General features: G+C 46.5%; 3 long non-coding RNA genes across 3 annotated transcripts in view; all 3 read right to left on the minus strand.

Moving 5' to 3' along the window:
• Window positions 1-660: 660 nt before the first annotated feature.
• Window positions 661-3,516, minus strand: LOC148045730 (uncharacterized). The gene is made up of 3 exons (XR_015696304.1): window positions 3,413-3,516; window positions 2,738-2,802; window positions 661-1,224 (listed from the first exon to the last, which is right to left on the minus strand). It is a non-coding gene; the product is annotated as an uncharacterized LOC148045730 (long non-coding RNA).
• Window positions 3,517-8,940: 5,424 nt separating this feature from the next.
• LOC148045731 (uncharacterized) lies at window positions 8,941-12,778 on the minus strand. The gene is made up of 3 exons (XR_015696308.1): window positions 12,471-12,778; window positions 9,632-10,021; window positions 8,941-9,178 (listed from the first exon to the last, which is right to left on the minus strand). It is a non-coding gene; the product is annotated as an uncharacterized LOC148045731 (long non-coding RNA).
• Window positions 12,779-17,876: 5,098 nt separating this feature from the next.
• The window catches only part of LOC148045732 (uncharacterized), a 32,562-nt gene continuing 30,135 nt past the window's right edge, over window positions 17,877-20,303 (minus strand). Inside the window, exons 4-5 of the long non-coding RNA XR_015696303.1 lie at window positions 19,878-19,942; window positions 17,877-18,440 (exon numbers count right to left, since the gene is read on the minus strand). This is a non-coding gene — a long non-coding RNA (uncharacterized LOC148045732). The remainder of the gene's footprint in view (window positions 18,441-19,877; window positions 19,943-20,303) is intronic.

The raw sequence follows: 20,303 nt of genomic DNA on the forward strand, positions 1-20,303 counted from the left end.
CATCTTCTCCACTCCAGTTTATATATCTCATTTGAGTGGTCCTTGAGATATCCTGATATTTTAGCCATCTCTGCTAGGCTTGTTACTTTTAAGTCCATTCTTGAATAGTAGGCAAATCTTCCTTCTTCCAGTATTGCACCACCAACTGTCCAATCTGTTCTTGAAGAACTCCAGTTGGAGATTTGGAGCACCCACAACTTCTGGAGATGTCCCACTAGTTAATTGTCCTCACCTTCAGCAGGAAATTTCTCCTTAGTTCTAGGTAGCTTCTCTCCTTGATGGGTTTCCATCCATTGCTTCTTCTTCTTCTACCTTCTAGTGCTTTGGAGAATGACCCCCTATTCTCTGTGACAGCCCCTCAAGTATGGGAAGATGCTACCCCTTCACCCCAAATATGGTCAACATGATCTCTTATATCTAGAAAGCGGGTTTGGTTTCTTCATTTGCTTTTATCTCCAGACCTAAAGGTGGACCATTTCAGATACCAGATGTGGAGAAGCCCTCAATATACTCAGAAGGGATTATGGCGAAAGGGAGACGGGGGAGGGAGGGGATAGAGAGAGAAAGTTTCCATAGGTTTTTCTGGAAAATCTTCAGGTAAGCAGGACAGGAAGTAAATTTAAACCATGTTTGTAAATGATACAAGCGGAAGGGTGAAAATTCAGAATTTCAACTTTTTATTTGCGAAATCGGTCCATTGAGTACTGTTTGATTGTAAAAAGCATAATCTTGATTTGAGATGCGGAGTCTTTTTTGTCTTCATGCTTATATCCGGAAGAGGAGACTCCGCCATACAGCTAGTCCTCGACTTATGACCCCAGCTGAGCCCCACACAAGTGTTGCTAAGTGAGAAACGGGTTCAGTGAATTTCGTCCCCTTTCCCGGGTTTTTTCTCACCGGGAATCCCAGCGGTGGTTAAGAAAGTCACCCAGTCGTTAAGTGAATTGGGATTTCCTGTTGACTTTGTTGGTCGAAAGGTTGTAAAAAGGGGCGAGGGATAGCGTGACCCCGGGGTCATAAATGTGAGTTGGCTGTCCAAGCATTCAAATCACATGAGTATAGTCGTAAGCGTGAGAAAGGGGTCATAGGTCCCGTCGTTCGGGGACATTGCTAAGCCAACTGTTGTAAGTCGAGGACTGCCTGTATGGGGAATGCGCTCAGATTATTGGGAGAAAATTCTGGAAGCAGAGTTGAATTCCTTGTCCTGATCTTTGAGCCCAGAGCCTGCAGGAAAAGGAAGGAGAGGTTGGAAGATACCAGTCAAGATCTGGGTCTGAGGGCGGGGGGGGATCCTGAAAGCAGCCAGATCAAAGCATAGTCTATCTGTTGGGGAGGGGGGTTCTTCCTCCTCCAGACCACTCACAACCTTCAAGGCTTCCTTCAAGGATCTTGGTTTAGCGTGTGACTGAGTTTATGATTAGTCTTTTACAAAATCGTGGTTACTGGGGTCTGTGGAGCACACGAGAAAGAGACTGCGCAGCCACCGCCATCCATTTTGGCCAGGAGAGGCGCCACAGGTGGTTCCTCCTGATATTTGCAGGCCAGGCCCATGGCCAGATTTAAGCATCCCATGTAGGCCTTGAGTTTGACACCCCTGGTCTGGGGTCTCCTATTTGAGCAGTGGGTTGGGCTAGATGACCTCTGAGGTATCTTCCAATGTTATTCTCTAAAATTACACTTTTGCTATAATCTATATACAAACATATCCTGATAGATAGATGATTGATTGATTGATTGATTGACTGACAGACAGACAGACAGGATAGATAGATAGATAGATGATAGATAGATAGATAGATAGATAGATAGATAGATAGACAGACAGACAGACAGACAGACAGACAGACAGACAGACAGACAGACAGATATGGACAGAGACAGACATGGATGATGGATAGATGGATGGATAAATATAGATGGATAGATATTAAATGATTGATGATAAGTTATTGAGACAGACAGACAGACAGACAGACAGAGACAGACAGATAGAAGATAGATAGATAGATAGATAGATAGATAGATAGATAGATGATAGATAGATAGATAGATAGATAGATAGATAGATAGATAGATAGATAGATAGATAGATGTGATATGTAGATAGGATAGAGAGAGGTAGATGATGGATAGATGGATGGATAAATATAGATGGATATTAAATGATTGATGATAAATTACTGAAGAGATAGATAGACAGACAGACAGACAGAAAGACAGAAAGACAGAAAGACAGAAAGACAGAAAGACTTTTAAAAATATATTTCTTTTCCATTTTCCTTACTATCTTCAGTTTTTATCTTTCATTATTGTAAGCCGCCCACGGTTTTTCTGAGGTAAGATGGTCAGCCAATATATTTTATAAATATATTAGTAAATCCGTAATTCAATAAATCAGTAAATCAATAAATCCGTAAATCAATAAATCAGAAAATCAATAAATCAGAAAATCAATAAAAGCAAATATATAAATCAATAAATCAATAGTCTTGTTTCTTTCTTTTCTATTTCCTTTCTTCCTCTCTTTCTTTCTCTATTTGTTCTTTTCTCTTCTCCGCACCTTCTGTTTTTTCCTTGTATTCTTTTCATATTTTTAAAATTTTTGCATTAACTTTTACCTTTTCAATTTCAACGTTGAATCAAATTAGTATCTTTTTTAAAAAAAAAGAGAAATTCCTTTGAATCCCCGCAAACCCATCCCGAAACCCTTCTACACCTCTTCGGCTCTTTGACGTACTTGTGTGCCGGAATCGACATGCATCAAATCGCGTCTTCGCCATCCTCAGTAGCGGCACCGTCAATCTGCAGAAGGGAAGATCAAAACGGCGGGTGTGGGGTTGGTTAGCAGGGAATGGAAGCAGACGATTCGCGGCGGCCAAGTGGCGTGACTGGGTAAGTGTGACCAGCTTGGCGCATCTGGCTGAGTGCTGCTGACTCAGCACGGTTGACTCGGCACAGCCACGCGGCCGTCATCTGGCGGGTGCATCGTCTGGTGGGCGCAGCTGGTTTGGACCTGCTGACTCGGCGCGGCAGGGTCAGTACGGAACAAATCGTACTGGCTAACTCGATGTGGAAACAACTCGGCGCCCTACAAACTACCGACAGCCAAGCAGGCGCAAACACCCACACACCCCATTCCGAGTTTGGGGACTTTTCTGCACAGAGGAAGGAGAGGCCCTTCTAAATAGGACCACATAGAGCCAGGCAGGCCCAGCCACGATTTCCACCACCAATTTGGGTGAACCAGTCTGAACCGGCTGAATGCCACCTCTGCCCATCCCCTCCCCAGAGCCAAAGCAGGTGGCAAGGAACTTCTGGGTTCCAAGTTCTCCCCATGTTGAGTTAGGCTGTGCGACTTGTTGCGCGCCGAGTCTCCCCACCCAACCCGGAACCTCTTCAATCCCAAACATACCTTGATACGCTGTAGCCGTTCCCAAAGGTCTGACGGGAATTCTTCGACACTTGGGATCTGTGGGAGGAGAGGACACTAAGGAAATCTCCCAACCGGGAGAAAGGCTGCGACTTCACCAGATTGGAGAAAAGAAGGACACTATAGCAGCATTCCAGTATTTTGGGAGGGGGGGGTGCCCCAAAAAAGAGGGGGGGGGGTCATTGTCCTAAGGACCAGAAGGCAAGATGAGAAGCGACAGATGGAAACTCATCCAGGAGAGAAGCAAGCTGGAATTGAGAAGAAACCTCTTACCGGGAGGACAATTATCCGGTGGAACCGCTTGCCACCACTGTCAGGCCTGCAGTTATATCCCTTTTAGGATCTTTGGCCTTCCACACTCTCTCTCTATTGCCTTATGCTGTTTCCTTAGTGTAGTAGTTCGGAGGGGGGAATAGGAAGGAGTAGGATTGTGGAATGTATTGTTGTCATTCTTTCCTAAAAGCCCAAGGTCATCTTTTGTCTCCGCACCAGTACACCTGACCAGAACCAGCTGGGTGGAGATGCCAGTGTGGAAGAAGAAGATTGGACCATGTGATGGATTTGTGGGGGTGGGGACAAGATCACAAACTTTCAACTGGGTAGGAATCCTAGGTAACTTTCAGAATTGGGATTCCACAGATGTGCCAAGATGTCTGACTTATTAAATTGGAACTTTAAGGGTTGTTTTGCCTTGGACTCTGATTTAATTCTGCATGATACTTGGAACGCTAACAACCAGAGGTTGTGGGTGCTCCATCAGCGGGAGGTTTGGAAGAAGAGACAGGTCAGTCACTTCCCTGCAATGGTATCGTGTCTCCTGCTTGGGCAGTGGGCTGGACTAGAAGACCTCCAAGATCCCTTCCAGCTCTTTTCTGATGGATGGATTGAGAAGGCAGACGCCAATTAAGAACTGCTTTCCTGGAGAACGGAGGGGAACTTGAGCAGCCCCTGATCTATCTGTCAGCTCTCACTTTAGGATTTCTATCCTACACTCTCAGGCAACAACAGATGCCACCAACACTCTCTCTTTGGTCCATAGCCCAGAGGCCAGGACTATGGAGGGAGGATGAGGAGAGACACGCTTGGGGAATCGAAAGTAGAGACTGCACCTTCTCTCGATGCTGCCTCAGGGTCATCCAGCTGGGAGAAGAAAGAGGGAGTTGCATACCAAGTTGCTGAATAGAGCTGGAAGGCACCTTGGAGCTCATCTAGTGCGACCTCCTGCTCAAGCAGGAGACCCTGACAGAATTACAGAGTTGGAAGGGACCTTGGAGGTCTTCTAGTCCAACCCCCTGCTCATGCAGGTGACCCTTACAAATGGTTGCCCAGTCTCTTCTTAAAAGCCTCCAGTGATGGAGCATCCACAAGTTCTGGTGGCAAGCAGTTCCACTGGTTAATTGTTTTGCCGGTTTGTTTGAAGCGCACTTTATGCTGTTGCAACCACTTTCGCTTCTCAACTTGCCAATGAACTGGGGGGGGGGAGAGGAATGGGGGAAATGGAACGTAACCTCCAGACATTAAGAAGTCGAATCCTGAGAACCAAGGACACTTACGCAGGTGTTTCCTAAACCCCAGGGGCATTTTCTCATAATTGGACAGTGTGACCTGCTCTAATAGTGGGAGGGGGAATGCTATATTCGAAGTATGTGGATTGCGTGGGAATTAGCCAGAGTTGGTTTGGCTTCCGCCGTGCTGAAATGAGGTACTCAACATAATTTTGCGTTCGGAGATTGTATCATCTCGAGCGGGCTTGCCTGGTTGGGTTCTTCAGTCGGAACCTTGACACATACCTCAAGAGCAGGTCGAGGAGTCGGGAATTCGGCCAAGTCATCTATCAGTCGGCCCTCCAACTGGGGGGAAAACCAGGCGTTAGAAGGCAGAACTTGGGGACAGCCCCCCCTCCCAAGGTGCAAAATGTCTTTGCTCAGCATAAGAAACGCTCAGAGTGGGGAAGAAGATGGAATCCCCCAACCTTTCTGGCCAGGTGGGGGGAGAGGATGCTTCCACACGAGTGGCGGGCAAGCGTGCACAGCTTCCTTTGTGTGAGTGATGGACACACACGCATGCCACTCGCGCACCCATGGTTGCACAAATGGAAGCATGTGCTCCCATGCTTGCTTGTAGTTCACACAATTGAGGACACACGTGCTTGCCCGCCACTTCTGCAACCCAGTTACACAGGACTTGGGCCCCGATAGCGAGCTGCGGCCTGGGGATTGGGGAGCGTTAAGCAAAGGAGAGTTAAGGACCATGTAAGATGCAGGGGTCTCCAGAGGGGTCACACAGAAGATGCAAAGACTGCCTTTTCGTCATCTGCGATCCAGGAGACAAGGAGATGTGGCTGCAGAATCTGAGGGATTCCATTAGAATCTGAATTTTGTCCCAGACAAAAGGCTTCCTAGGTCAAAAAGGTCAAGCTGTTGGCCGCCGGTTACGTTTTTTAACTGCACTGCCGAGCTTTGGTTATGTGAAGCACTGGGGAAACCGAGAGATTCAGTCAGTTCAAATGAGGATCAAGATTTACTGCAAGCTTTAGCTCTCTACAAGAATCTGGCCTACTAATGGTGAAAGGAAATGAGTGGGAGATAAGAATAGAAGGAATTCAAGGCAGGCTGGAATTATCTGTGCAGGGACTCGTAACTGATGACATTTTTGACCCCTCCTTTGGGCTCAGCCGGGTCATCTCCTACAGGTTGCACAACTGTTGTGACTTTCATTTTTAACCAATCACTGTAGACACCCTTGCCACAAAATCGCAGGGTTATGGGGAGAAGGGGGTGATTTTGTAAGGCAAAGTCATCCTTTCAGAATTGGGGTACCAGCCGGATTCGACGGTGTTCATCCCATGCAGATTCAATCTGCATTCAATCCCTGTGCCCTAGACTCGATCCCAGGGAATGGATCCTACGCTCCCGAGGCAAACCCCAGCCTCATCGGCGGGATCCAGATTGGTTCTGCTCAAGGGTGGGTTGCTGCTGGTCCCCGCCAGTTCTCGTGAACCGGTTGGTCACCGGACCCAGAATTAAGCCCGCCCTGCCCCCAGCCCTGTATACCCATCCCGGCTAGACGGTATTTTGTCCCTTCTCGCTCCCCGTTGCTCAAAAAAGCGACTTCAGGAAGGTCCTTTGCTATCAGGTATGTTCTAGGATGCCTGCCGCCACCAAAGGACCTTCCCGGAGTTGCTTTTCTGAGCAACATGGGGACAGAAGGGACAAAATACCATCCGTTTTCCCCGTGCTCAAAAAAGCGACTTCGGGAAGGTCCGTTGGTGGCGGCAGGCGTCCTAGAACCTGCCTGCTAGCAAAGGACTTCACCGGGCTTCCGTGCAAACTACCGCCAGTAGCCCCGTGCTCAGAAAGCAAGTCCGGGCCCAACCTCATAAAGTGGCGAGGAAAGATCCGCGTTTAAGGCCTGCCATTCGAAGAAGCGGGCGGAGGAAGCAGTCGCTCCTTGTTCCAGGTCAGTTTGGTTGCAGTGCAGGGGTGGGTTTCAGCCTGTCCTAACCGGTACGCTAGAACCCGTTCGTGAAATTGAGCGTATGTTTTAGAACCCCTTCCTCCGGTGGCGGAATGTACCGGAATGCTTGGTTCGCTTCCCCCACCCGACGCGATCTCCTTTCGTTCTCCCTCTGTGTCATTCACTCGTTCGGGCAGCAGAGAACGAAAGGAAATCGCATAGCCGAGGACAAGGGAGCCTGCAGCCTCCTTCATTCAAACATTCAGGCTGCGGGGATGGGGGCGGCTTTCTCGCACGCTCTTTCTCTGAAGCCGCGCTGAATTCAGCAAACTGGGCAACACGTGCCCTTGGGCTTGTACAGCAGCCGAAGAACAGGAGGTGAGGATTCGGCTGCTGCACAAGCCCACGGGCAGGCGCTGCCCTCTTCTCTCTGATAGCCGCCTGGTTCAAAAGGAGGAGGAGCCCATCCGGGAAGACGAGGAATGCGAGGAGGATCCAGTGGAGAGCCTCCTCCTTTCAAACCAGGCGGCTATCAGAGAGAAGAGGGCCTGTGCGGTTATGCTGCAGCTGAAGATCGCCTGGTTAAAAAGGAGGAAGAGGAGGCTCCGCTGGTCCAAAGCCCATCCACGGGGACAGGGATCCCCATCGCGTTCTTCGTCTTCTTGGATGGTTTAAGGTTTATTAGCATTTGTATGCCGCCCACTCCCTAGAGACTCTGGGCGGCTTACAGATAAAAACGGGGGGACGTATATAAAAATTAAAAGAAACAAACATTAAAATTACACATCATGCATACCGCTTAGAGTGGGGCTGGATAAAATCAACAGCCCCAGGCCTGCCGGAACAGCCAGGTCTTAATCGCTTTGCGGAAGGCCGGAAGAGTAGTAAGGGTCCGGATCTCTACGGGGAGATTGTTCCATAGGGCTGGAGCAGCTACAGAGAAGGCCCTCCCCCGGGGAGTCGCCAACCGACATTGACCGGCAGATGGAACCTGGAGGAGGCCTAATCTGTGTGATCTTATTGGTCTCTGGGAGGTAAATGGCAGGAGGTGGTCTCTCAGGTGGGCTCCTCCTCCTTTTTAACCAGGCAGCTATCAGAGAGAGGAGGGCAGCGCGAAGGAGGAGCAGAACGGCCTTGATCCTGTCGAGCTGTCCAGTCAAAAAACCTTTTCCTTCTGTAAAAAAAGGGGGGGGATTCCAGAGACACACTGAAGGAGGGAATCCTCAGCCAGGGAACCCTTTGCTCCGTCACAGCAGCCTTTTCAAGCAGGATCAGACTAGCTTGAAAGCCTCCCCTTCTACTTCAGCGGGGAAATTCCAGGCTCCCTCCCGCAGAAAAAGATCCCCTTCACCGAAGCTCGAGAGGGGAGCGCTGCCTCTGCCCGGCAGAATCTCCAGAGAGAACTTTGCAATTAGCTGTGGAGTGGCGAGCAGCGGACTTGAGCGTTTGCACGCATTCAGCCAAGGTCCTGCTGAGCCCCGCTACTTTGGACGACCCGATGGATTTTACGATGGATGTGCACCCCCCGGAGGTGTTGAAGAAGGACAGGCAGCTCAGCCTGATCCAGGACGACAGGTGTGACAGCGGCTTACAGAGAGAGAGGGGGGGGGAGAGAGACAGACAGAGACAGGCAGACAGACACACAGACACACAGAGTGGGAAACAGATACACACAGAGGCAGGGAGGAGATACAGAGGGAGAGACAGAGAGAGACAGACGCACAGAGACAGAGACAGACACACAGAGAGAATGACAGAGAGAGACACAGAGGGAGGGAGATAGAGGCAAAGAGCCACACAGAGAGTGAGAGACAAACTGAGAGAGAGAGAGAAAGAAAGAAAGAAAAAGAAAGTGGGAGAGGGAGATGAAAGAAAGATAAAGGGAGAGAGAGAGATGCAAAAGGAAGGAAGAAAGGAGAGAGAGATAAAGAGAGAGAGAGAAAAAAAGAAAGAGAAAGAAAGAAAGAAAGAGAGAGAGAGAGAGAAAGAAAGAAAGAAAGAAAGAAAGAAAGAAAGAAAGAAAGAAAGAAAGAAAGAAAGAAAGAAAGGACTTATGACCACAATTGAGTCCAAAATTTTGGTTACTAAGCAAAAGTGTTGTTAAGTGAGTTTCAGCACATTTTTCAAATTGGCCACGCCTACATGGTCACATGACCGCTGAGCCACTTCCACAAAACAGGCCACACCTACAGAATAGTTGTAAAAAAAATTGAAACCCACCACTGGTTCTACCTTGTCAAGCGGTATTCCAAATGCGATGGAGGAGTAACATCCGTAACGACCACAGCGTCTCTGCAAAAAAGAAAAAACACCCCTCTTTACCAGCCGGCTGGAGAAACTTTTCAGGTTAAGGCAGCCTGTTCCAATCCGGCTGTCTGACTACAATACCCATCATCTCTTCAGACTGAGATTAGCAGAGCCCACTAAACCCATTCCAGATCAGTCCAGGTAGGAAACAACCTCCCTGTCTTCTAGCCCTGATGTTGTTACACAGTTGGGTCATGAAATGTCTACAAGACAACCACCAAGCTCAGAGACCCCCAAGGATCCCACATCCCTCCTCCCCATCCTCCTCCTTCTCCCCTTCCCTCCAAGCACTGATGATGTTCCCTAGTTGGCTTATGAAACGTCTGCAGGGAAACCACTGAGGAAGAGCCCCCTAACCCTAAATCCTAACCCACAAGAAACATCTTCTCAGCTGACCCACCCAGCTGTCCCCGTTAACCACGGGCAGTGTGGACTCACTGGAACGCTGACCGCCGTCTCAACCACCAAAGCCAAGAGGAAGGCTGAGATCAACCAAAGCTTCTTCATGGCCGTCTTTCTCCACAAGATTCGAGGCAGGAGCGCTTGAGTTGAGAGCCCGCCGAGTTGTCTACGCTCCGTCGCTGGACTTTGACTTCTGGTTTCCCGTTAACGGGGTATTGTGGACACATCTGGATTGTTAGCATAAGGCCGAGCAACGGCCTTCAGTCTCTGGCCAATGATTAGCCACTTGGAGGGATGTCCTGCTGGACCCCAAACCTTCAGGTGAAAAGATAATGAGATGTTTGCTTTGGATATCTGCTTCCGTACTTTCTCTGTGACGCACCAAGCTTTGATTCACTTACTACCTTCCTACGTACAATGTTGTTCCTTTTTAGGACAAAGAAGAAGGATCAAAAGAAATGCAAGGAGGAGAGGAATCTTACAGAACCATATAATAACAGCTGGAAGGGACCTCGGAGGTCCTCTAGTCCAACCCCCTGCTCGAGCAGAGACCCTTACAGAATCATAGAAGGGAAGGGCCCTTGGAGGTCTTCTAGTCTGCAAGACCTCCAAGGTCCCTTTCAACTCGCTGAATTCTATGATCTTCTAAGGATCTCCTCCTTGAGCAGGGGGCTGGACTAGAAGACCTCTGAGGTCCCTTCCAACTCTACCCTGAAGTTTGAATTCGATTAAGGCTTCTGACTTTACGGCCATGCCCCTCAGTTGCACTTCTGGCAAACCATGCCACGTCTACAGGACCTCTTCGTAAACTGCGTTATGTTCTTGAAAGTCCTTTTTTTTTTTTGAGGTTCTCCTGAACTTGATCCGATCCTAACCTTCTGGTTTTTGCCACCTTCTCAAGGAAGTCGTGGCTTCTTCAAATATTGGTTTGGCCTTTTGGTTCTCATTCCTGATGAAGATAAGAGTCAACCAAGTTTATTCCTCCGTTCGATGTGTGGCCGCTTCCTTGTCCATCAAACTTCCTTCATTCTCATTTTATAAAACGTGCATCTTCTTAAACCTCCAGTTCCCACAGCTTCAAGAAAAGCTTTCCCCAGTGAGCCCATATACAATGGTTCATTTAGTGACTGTTCCAAGTTGCAACGGCCCAGAAAAAAAGGTGACTTATGACCATTTTTCACAGTTACGACTTACATCCGTTCACTCGCGATCATGTGATTTAAATTCAAATCCTGGGCCACTGGTTCAGTTTTACAACCATTGCTATTTCCCAGGGATCGTGTGATCCTCTCTTGCGACCTTCGGACCAGCACAGTTAAGGGGGGGGGGAGCTCGATTTGCTTAGTGACCGGCTGACTAACTTATCAACTGTGGCGATTCACTTAACAACCGTGGCAAGAAAGGTCGTAAAACGGGGCAAGACTCACCTAATGACATCAAGTTGGGGCTCCATTGTGACCCGTAATCAAGGACTATCTCTACCACAGAGCTCCGAAGCCCCTTCTTCTGTTACTTCACTTGGCCTTGACTTTTTCACAATGATAAACGCTTGGCAACTGACTTGTATTTATGACGGTTGCAGTGACCCGGGGTCACAGGATCAAAATTCATATGCTTGGCAACAGACTCATACTTATGACGGTTGAAGTGTCCCCAGGTCACTCAATCCTTCCGGCAAACAAACTCAGTGAGGAAACCAGATTTTCTTAAGAACTGTGTTTCAGCTTAATGGCTGCAGTGATTTGTTTAACAACGGGGGCAGGAATGGGGGTAAAAGAATGCAAAATGCACTGAGCAAGTGTCTTGCTTAGTAGCAGAAATGTTGGGCTCAATTCTGGTCATAAGTCAAGGAATAGCTGCATACCTGTATGCAGCCATTGGGACAGGATTTTTAGGTTGCTAAACTCAGCTGTACCTAATTTTACGTCCTCTTTTGCCACAGTTGTTAAGTGAACCCCACTGCCATTAAGCAGCTAGGTGGGCAGTAAAAGAAGTGCAAAATATAAATAATTATAAATAAAATGAAACGAGAGGCATTTTTTTCTTACAATAGATAAACATTGTACAGGCTGGGCAAGGCCTGATAGCAATCCTGCCCCAACTTGAACATTTAAGCCAAACTGACCTTTAACTTCATTGGTCGATAAAGGTTTAGTCTACTAACGGTCAAGTGGAGTATGATAAAGCAAAGCCAGAACTGAAATTTGCGACTGGCAAATCCCTGGGTGGAACCTTCCCGTCTTAGGCACATCCCAACATTGCTCCCTCCACCCCACTCCATTGTCCAATCATGTTCAAAGAAGATGTTTTTTGGAACGGCCGTTCTGAGTGCAGGCTGTCTTGTGCCTCCATTCCTTTCCTGGGGAAAACGGCCTTGAAGCGGAGTCTCTGAGAGGCAGACTTAGGTTGGTTACTTTCAGTTTCCCCCACTAAGCATTCTCTCTCTTTTTCATTCCCTCCTCCTTTCTTCTTCCTTCCCCCCTCTCCTTCTTTTTCCTTCCTTGCTCTCTTCCCATCTTTTTCTTTGTCTTTCTTCTTTCCCTTTCTCCTTCTTCCATGCTCAAATGCAAAAGGGGAAACGTTTCTCCTTTGGTTTTGCTTTCAGATTGTTTTTGCTAGCCCTCGGCCAGTTGAAAACAGAGGAAGGAAAACCAGCGTCTTTTTCCTCTTCCTCCTCCTGCTCCTCCTCCTCTTCCTCCTCTCCGCAAACCCCACTCCCATCTAGCCCTGATGCTGTTCCCTAGTTGGGTCATGAAACATCTGCAGGGAAACCACTGAGGAAGAGCCCCCTAACCCTAAATCCTAACCCACAAGAAACGTCTTCTAAACTGACCCACCCAGCCGACCCCGTTAACCACGGGCAGTGTGGACTCACTGGAACGCTGACCGCCGTCTCAACCACCAAAGCCAAGAGGAAGGCCGAGATCAACCAAAGCTTCTTCATGGCCGTCTTTGTCCACAAGATTCGAGGCAGGATCGCTTGAGTTGAGAACCCGCCGAGTTGTCTATGCTCCGTGGCTGGACTTTGACTTCTGGTTTCCCGTTAACGGGGTATTGTGGACACATCTGGATTGTTAGCATAAGGCCGAGCAATGGCCTTCAGTCTCTGGCCAATGATTAGCCACTTGGAGGGATGTCCTGCTGGACCCCAAACCTTCAGGTGAAGAGATAATGAGATGTTTGCTTTGGATATCTGCTTCCGTACTTTCTCACTGACGCACCAAGCCTTGATTCACTTACTACTTTCCTACCTACAATGTTGCTCCTTTTGAGGACAAAGAAGAAGGATCAGAGAAATGCAAGGGAGGAGAGGAACCTTAGAGAACCATATCATAACAGCTGGAAGGGACCTCAGAGGTCCTCTAGTCCAACCCCCTGCTCGAGCAGAGACCCTTACAGAATCATAGAAGGGAAGGGCCCTTGGAGGTCTTCTAGTCTGGGTTGTTGAGTGAGTTTCTCACCACCATTATTAAGTGAATCACCACAATTATTAAAGTTAGACACATGGTCATTAAGTGAATCTGGCTTCCCTGTTGATTTTGCTCATCGGAAGGTCGCAAAATGGGATCGTGGAACTCCGGGACGCTGCGACCATCATAAATGCGAGTCGGTTGCCAAGTATCTCAGTTTTGATCACACGGCCACAGAGATGCCACAATGGTCGTAAGTGTGAAAAAAGGTCATAAGTCAGTTTTTTCAGGGCCGTTGTAACTTTAAATGGTCACTAAGTGAACCATCGTAAGTTGAGGGCTGCCTGTATGAGGATCACAGATAGTCCTTGACAATTGAGACAGTTGTTAAGTGAGTTTTGCCTCCTTTTGCAACCTTTCTTGCCATGGTTTAATGCAACACAAGTGCTTGGCCAAGATTAAGCCCAGCATTGTTGATTTATAGGTAGTCCTCGACTTACAATAATTCATTTAGTGACTGTTTGAAGTTACAGCAGCCCTGAAAAAAGGGACGTAGGACCAGTTTCCACACTTACGACCGTTGCAGCAGTGAAAGCAAACCATGGTTTAAGGCGACACGAGAGCTTGGCCAAAATTAAGCCCTGCATTATTGATTGACAGCTGGTCCTCGAGTTATAACAGTTCATTTACTGACCATTGGAAGTTGCAATGGCACTGAAAAAAGTCCCTTATGACTGTTTCTCACACTTACAAACATTGCGAAAATCCCCCCCCCCGGTGAAGTGATCAAAATTTGGATTCTTGCCAACTGACATATTTATGACAGTCATAGCCGTCATAGCCAGGGGTCGCGCGAGGCCGTTTGGCGACTGTCTAATGAGCAAAGTCCCCAGGGGAAGCCTGAAAGCTCTCACCTCTTTGCCCGCTGTGGGGTGGGTCATTGGTGTTGTGTCCTGGCCAGCAGATGGCGCTGTGCAAGGCGCCTCTGATTGGCCAGGATGCGCCTGCTTCTTGGAAGGAGAAACCCTGTACTCCCATTGGTTCCCCGTCTGACAGCTGGCAGTATAAATAGCTGTCAGGCGGGGGTTTTCGTTGCCTGTTACTTGATTAAGTTTCTGTTGAATAAACCATTCTGTTGTTAGTAGACCGGTCTCCTCAGTCATTACTTCAGACTACAAAAATTGGAGTCTGAGAATGCACCAGGAAGGGGGGTGGGGGTCCATTGGCACCGGCTTCTCTCACCTGGTGGTGGGCGCCTTCTTCTCCTGCGGAGGACTCTGGGGGACCAAAGGAAGGGGGAGGAGATGCTCACAGGGTCCTACCAGGATTTGAGAGCCAGAGAGCCGCCATTCCCAAACCCCAGTGAGAGGACCCGAGCGGAGGTATATGAAAATAAGAGCAAACCCCTCGCCCTTTTAGCACTGAGATGTTAGCTATTTGGGTCACAAGATGTCTGCAAGAAAACCACCATGCTAAGAGCGCCCCAAGGACCCCTTCAGTCCAAGAACTGCCAACTTTGGAGTCCACCTACCCATCCCTGATGCCCTGTTCCACCCCAAAATCCACGCCCTACCAGTTCTCCAGGTTGCCACCCTCCGAAGACCCGTGGGAGGAGCAGCGTTGCCCCCATAGTGCCCAGCGCCACTCACCATGGTCTTCAAATATACTTTTTTATTTTCATTTTCATAACAAACAATCACATGTATACTATTACATACCCAGTATCCTATTGTATTAAATAGCAATTACATCAGTTCTTCTTGCCATCAACACCCAAAAATATAAAAACCCATTATTAGCTCTTCTGCTCTCCATACACCTCTTTCTTCTACCTCTCTCCTACCTCCTTTCTTCCCTCCATCATCCTTTCCTACTCTACTTCCCCTTCCTTTCTCCTCTCTCTACATTCCACTCCTCCTTATCCTCCTCATCTTCCCCCCTTACCCTCTCTCCTATCCCTCTCTTCCCGTCTTTCGTCTCCCTTTGGTTTCCTCTCATTGGTGTATTTCCGCTTCTGAGCAAACTCCAATCTATGTTGATGGTATTTATACTTCCATAACAATATACTTAACATATCCTAGTTTTAAAGAAAAAATAAGAGAAGACAGTATACATGTGCAATCATATTACATTAAAATCTAACACCCCTCATCAAAACTCCCTCCCTCACCCTTTACATTGAGCTTAGCTCCTCCTTGCTAAGCTAACTTTAAACAATTTATATCATTCCTGATCTTAATCATAAGCTATCTGGAATTTCCTAGTCCCGTATTTATTTTTTATAGAATCAATCCATTTTTTCCCGTCTCGTTTATCCATATTTATTTTGTATATAATCAATCCATTTTTTCCAGTCTCACTTATATCTCTCGTTTAAGTGATGTTTAAGATATGCAGATATTTTAGCCATCTCGGCTGAATTTGTGACTTTCAGTGTCCATTCTTGAATTATAGGCAAGTCTTCCTTCCTCCAGTATTGCGCCACCAACAATCTAACTGCAGTTATTAAGTGCAAAATCAAATTAATCTCTACAGCTGCACAATCAGTAATTATACCTAACAAAAATAACTGAGGAGTAAACTTTAAAAGTTAAAAAAAAACATTTTGCATAATCCTAATTTCATCTTCCAGTCCTGTTCACTTTCCCCCTTGTTTACGTCTATGTAATCTATTTAGATTTATCAAAGCTCCTCTCATATACGCTTTACTTGCATCCCATACAATTTCCATAGATGTACCCTTATTCATATTGAAAACAAAGTATTCTGCTAACAATCTTTTACATTCGCTGGTATATTTCTCATGTCTAAATAAATTTTCATTCAATCTCCAAGACCTTCTTGCTTGCGTCACCCCTCCCAACTCCATCCAAACTAGATTACGATCTGATAAAACTCTGGCAGATATCTTTATCTTCTTCACCCTAGAAAACAAATCATTGGGAATTAGTAGATTGTTGTTTTTTTAATTGTTGATCCATTCGTCTGGTAATCACACGGTTTTGTCTTTGTTCCTTGGCTCCTTGTACTTCTGAGGGAGAAAGATGATCCATCCTTGTTGATAGTTGTGTAGTTTGCTGTCTATCTTCTCCTTCTTGTTCTCTTTCTCTAGGTCCAGGTGGGGCGGGATGTCCGGCCTTCAGGATATTATGGTAAAAGTCTCGAGCTTCCCATACTGATTTAAGACTGTATCTTTGCCCCTCAAAGATGAATGTTAGCCTCCCATCTGAACTGTAGCTGATGATTTTTAAGCTCTTTGACTAAAAAAGCATAGTCTTTCCTGGATCCTAGCATTTGAGGTGGTATCTCTTTCAGAACAGTCACTTCCTGACCCCAAATTTGAAGCTTGGTTTTATAGGACTCTTGCAATATCATATTCCTCATGTCTCTTGTAGTAAAGTAAATCACAATGTCCTTAATGATGCCAATACTAATTTGGTATCGAAAATCGACGTGGTGCAACAAAAAGTTGGAAATGCTGAAAAAGAAATTATTATGTTACAGTATAGACAAATGGAGTCTGCACTAAGAATAAGAGGTTTGTGTGAAAACAATCAGGAGAATTTGAAACAGATTTGTTTCAGAAGCTTTCGATAGTCTGTTGGGAAGGCCAGGGGGAAATTTTGATTGGCAAATTGATAAGGTTTATCGCTCCCTGCTGGCGAAACACTCACCATGGTCTTCATCAGCCCTTGGCTCAGAGCTGAGAGGCTACCCAACCGGTAAGGTCTCCATCGCTTCTGTTGGTACTGGGTGGTCCGGATTATTTGGACGGTTGCCCTGCAGGATGGAGAGGTCATAGAGAGGACCTGGCTGTTTTACAAGGGCCCCTCCCTCCCCCAGGGTCAAATTCAGCCCTTTATTATCTGGCAGACACTTCCATCAGAACAGAACTGGAAGGGATCTTGGGAGGTCTTCTAGTCCAACCCCTGCTCAAATTACAGAATTATAGAATAATTAGAGTTGGAAAGAACCTTGTCATCTAGTCCAACCCACAGTTCATGCAGGAAACCCTTTCAGAATTGGAAGAGCTGAAAGGGACCTTAGAGGTTTTCTAGTCTGACCCCTGCTGAAGCAGGAGAATTTTACAGAATTAGAGAATAATAGATTTGAAAGGGACCTTGGAGGTCTTCCACTCCAACTCCTGCTCGAATTACAGAATTATAGAATAATAGAGTTGGAAAGAACCTTGAGGTCATCTAGTCCAACCCACAGCTCATGCAGGAAACCCTTACAGAATTGGAAGAGCTGAAAGTGACCTTGGAGGTCTTCTAGTCTGACAGAGGGACCTTGAACATCATTTAGCTCAACCCCCCCCCCCCGGTTGAGCAGGACACTTTATACCATTCCAGACAAATGATTACTCAGTCTCTTCTTGAAAACCTTCAGTGTTGCAACACCTGCAACTTCTGGTGGCAAGCTGTTCCACTGGTGAATGGTCCTCCCTGTTCGGAAATTCTTCCTTAATTCCAGGTTGCTTCTCTCCTTAATGAGTTTCCATCCATTGCTTCTTCTTCTTCTACCTTCTAGTGCTTTGGAGAATGACCCCCTATTCTCTGTGACAGCCCCTCAAGTATGGGAAGATGCTACCCCTTCACCCCAAATATGGTCAACATGATCTCTTATATCTAGAAAGCGGGTTTGGTTTCTTCATTTGCTTTTATCTCCAGACCTAAAGGTGGACCATTTCAGATACCAGATGTGGAGAAGCCCTCAATATACTCAGAAGGGATTATGGCGAAAGGGAGACGGGGGAGGGAGGGGATAGAGAGAGAAAGTTTCCATAGGTTTTTCTGGAAAATCTTCAGGTAAGCAGGACAGGAAGTAAATTTAAACCATGTTTGTAAATGATACAAGCGGAAGGGTGAAAATTCAGAATTTCAACTTTTTATTTGCGAAATCGGTCCATTGAGTACTGTTTGATTGTAAAAAGCATAATCTTGATTTGAGATGCGGAGTCTTTTTTGTCTTCATGCTTATATCCGGAAGAGGAGACTCCGTCATACAGCTAGTCCTCGACTTATGACCCCAGCTGAGCCCCACACAAGTGTTGCTAAGTGAGAAACGGGTTCAGTGAATTTTGTCCCCTTTCCCGGGTTTTTTCTCACCAGGAATCCCAGCGGTGGTTAAGAAAGTCACCCAGTCGTTAAGTGAATTGGGATTTCCTGTTGACTTTGTTGGTCGAAAGGTTGTAAAAAGGGGGGGGGGATTGCGTGACCCCGGGGTCATAAATGTGAGTCGGCTGTCCAAGCATCCAAATCACATGAGTATAGTCGTAAGCGTGAGAAAGGGGTCATAGGTCCTGTCGTTCGGGGCCATTGCTAAGCGAACTGTTGTAAGTCGAGGACTGCCTGTATGGGGAATGCGCTCAGATTATTGGGAGAAAATTCTGGAAGCAGAGTTGAATTCCTTGTCCTGATCTTTGAGCCCAGAGCCTGCAGGAAAAGGAAGGAGAGGTTGGAAGATACCAGTCAAGATCTGGGGGGGGGGCATCCTGAAAGCAGCCAGATCAAAGCATAGTCTATCTGTTGGGGGGGTTCTTCCTCATCCAGATCACTCACAACCTTCAAGGCTTCCTTCAAGGATCTTGGTTTAGCGTGTGACTGTGTTTATGATTCATCTTTTACAAAATCGTGGTTACTGTGGTCTGTGGAGCACACGAGAAAGAGACTGCGCAGCCACCGCCATCCATTTTGACCAGGAGAGGCGCCACAGGTGGTTCCTCTTGATATTTGTAGGCCAGGCCCACGGCCAGATTTAAACACCCCATGTAGGCCTTGAGTTTGACACCCCTGGTCTGGGGTCTCCTACTTGATCAGTGGGTTGGGCTAGATGACCTCTGAGGTACCTTCCAATGTTATTCTCTAAAATTACACTTTTGCTATAATCTATATACAAACATATCCTGATAGATAAATGATTGATTGATTGATTGATTGACTGACAGACAGACAGACAGGATAGATAGATAGATAGATGATATAGATAGATAGATAGATAGATAGATAGATAGACAGACAGACAGACAGACAGACAGACAGACAGACAGACAGACAGACATGGATAGAGATAGACATGGATGATGGATAGATGGATGGATAAATATAGATGGATAGATATTAAATGATTGATGATAAGTTATTGAGACAGGCAGACAGACAGACAGAGACAGACAGATAGAAGATAGATAGATAGATAGATAGATAGATAGATAGATAGATAGATAGATAGATAGATAGATAGATAGATGTGATATGTAGATAGGATAGAGAGAGGTAGATGATGGATAGATGGATGGATAAATATAGATGGATATTAAATGGATGATGAATTACTGAAGATATAGATAGATAGACAGACAGACAGACAGACAGAAAGACAAAAAGACTTTTAAAAATATATTTCTTTTCCATTTTCCTTACTATCTTCAGTTTTTATCTTTCATTATTGTAAGCCGCCCAGGCTTTTTCTGAGGTAAGATGGTCAGCCAATATATTTTATAAATATATCAGTAAATCCGTAATTCAATAAATCAGTAAATCAATAAATCAGAAAATCAATAAATCAGAAAATCAATAAATCAGAAAATCAATAAAAGCGAATATATAAATCAATAAATCAATAGTCTTGTTTCTTTCTTTTCTATTTCCTTTCTTCCTCTCTTTCTTTCTCTATTTGTTCTTTTCTCTTCTCCGCACCTTCTGTTTTTTCCTTGTATTCTTTTCATATTTTTAAAAATTTTGCATTAGCTTTTACCTTTTCAATTTCAACGTTGAATCAAATTACTATCTTTTTTTATAAAAAGAAACTCCTTTGAATCCCCGCAAACCCATCCCGAAACCCTTCTACACCTCTTCGGCTCTTTGACGTACTTGTGTGCCGGAATCGACACGCATCAAATCGCATCTTCGCCATCCTCAGTAGCGGCACCGTCAATCTGCAGAAGGGAAGATCAAAACGGCGGGTGTGGGGTTGGTTAGCAGGGAATGGAAGGGGAAGAGTCGCGGCGGCCAAGTGGGCGTGACTGGGTAAGTGTGACCAGCTTGGCGCATCTGGCTGAGTGCTGCTGACTCAGCACGGTTGACTCGGCACAGCCACGCGGCCGTCATCTGGCGGGTGCATCGTCTGGTGGGCGCAGCTGGTTTGGACCTGCTGACTCGGCGCGGCAGGGTCAGTACGGAACAAATCGTACTGGCTAACTCGATGTGGAAACAACTCGGCGCCCTACAAACTACCGACAGCCAAGCAGGCGCAAACACCCACACACCCCATTCCGAGTTTGGGGACTTTTCTGCACA

This window comes from Thamnophis sirtalis, unplaced genomic scaffold (assembly GCF_051295495.1).
Source record: "Thamnophis sirtalis isolate CommonGarterSnake01/CBP01778 unplaced genomic scaffold, rThaSir2_p1.2 scaffold_4, whole genome shotgun sequence".
Classification (NCBI taxonomy): Eukaryota; Metazoa; Chordata; class Lepidosauria; order Squamata; family Natricidae; genus Thamnophis; species Thamnophis sirtalis.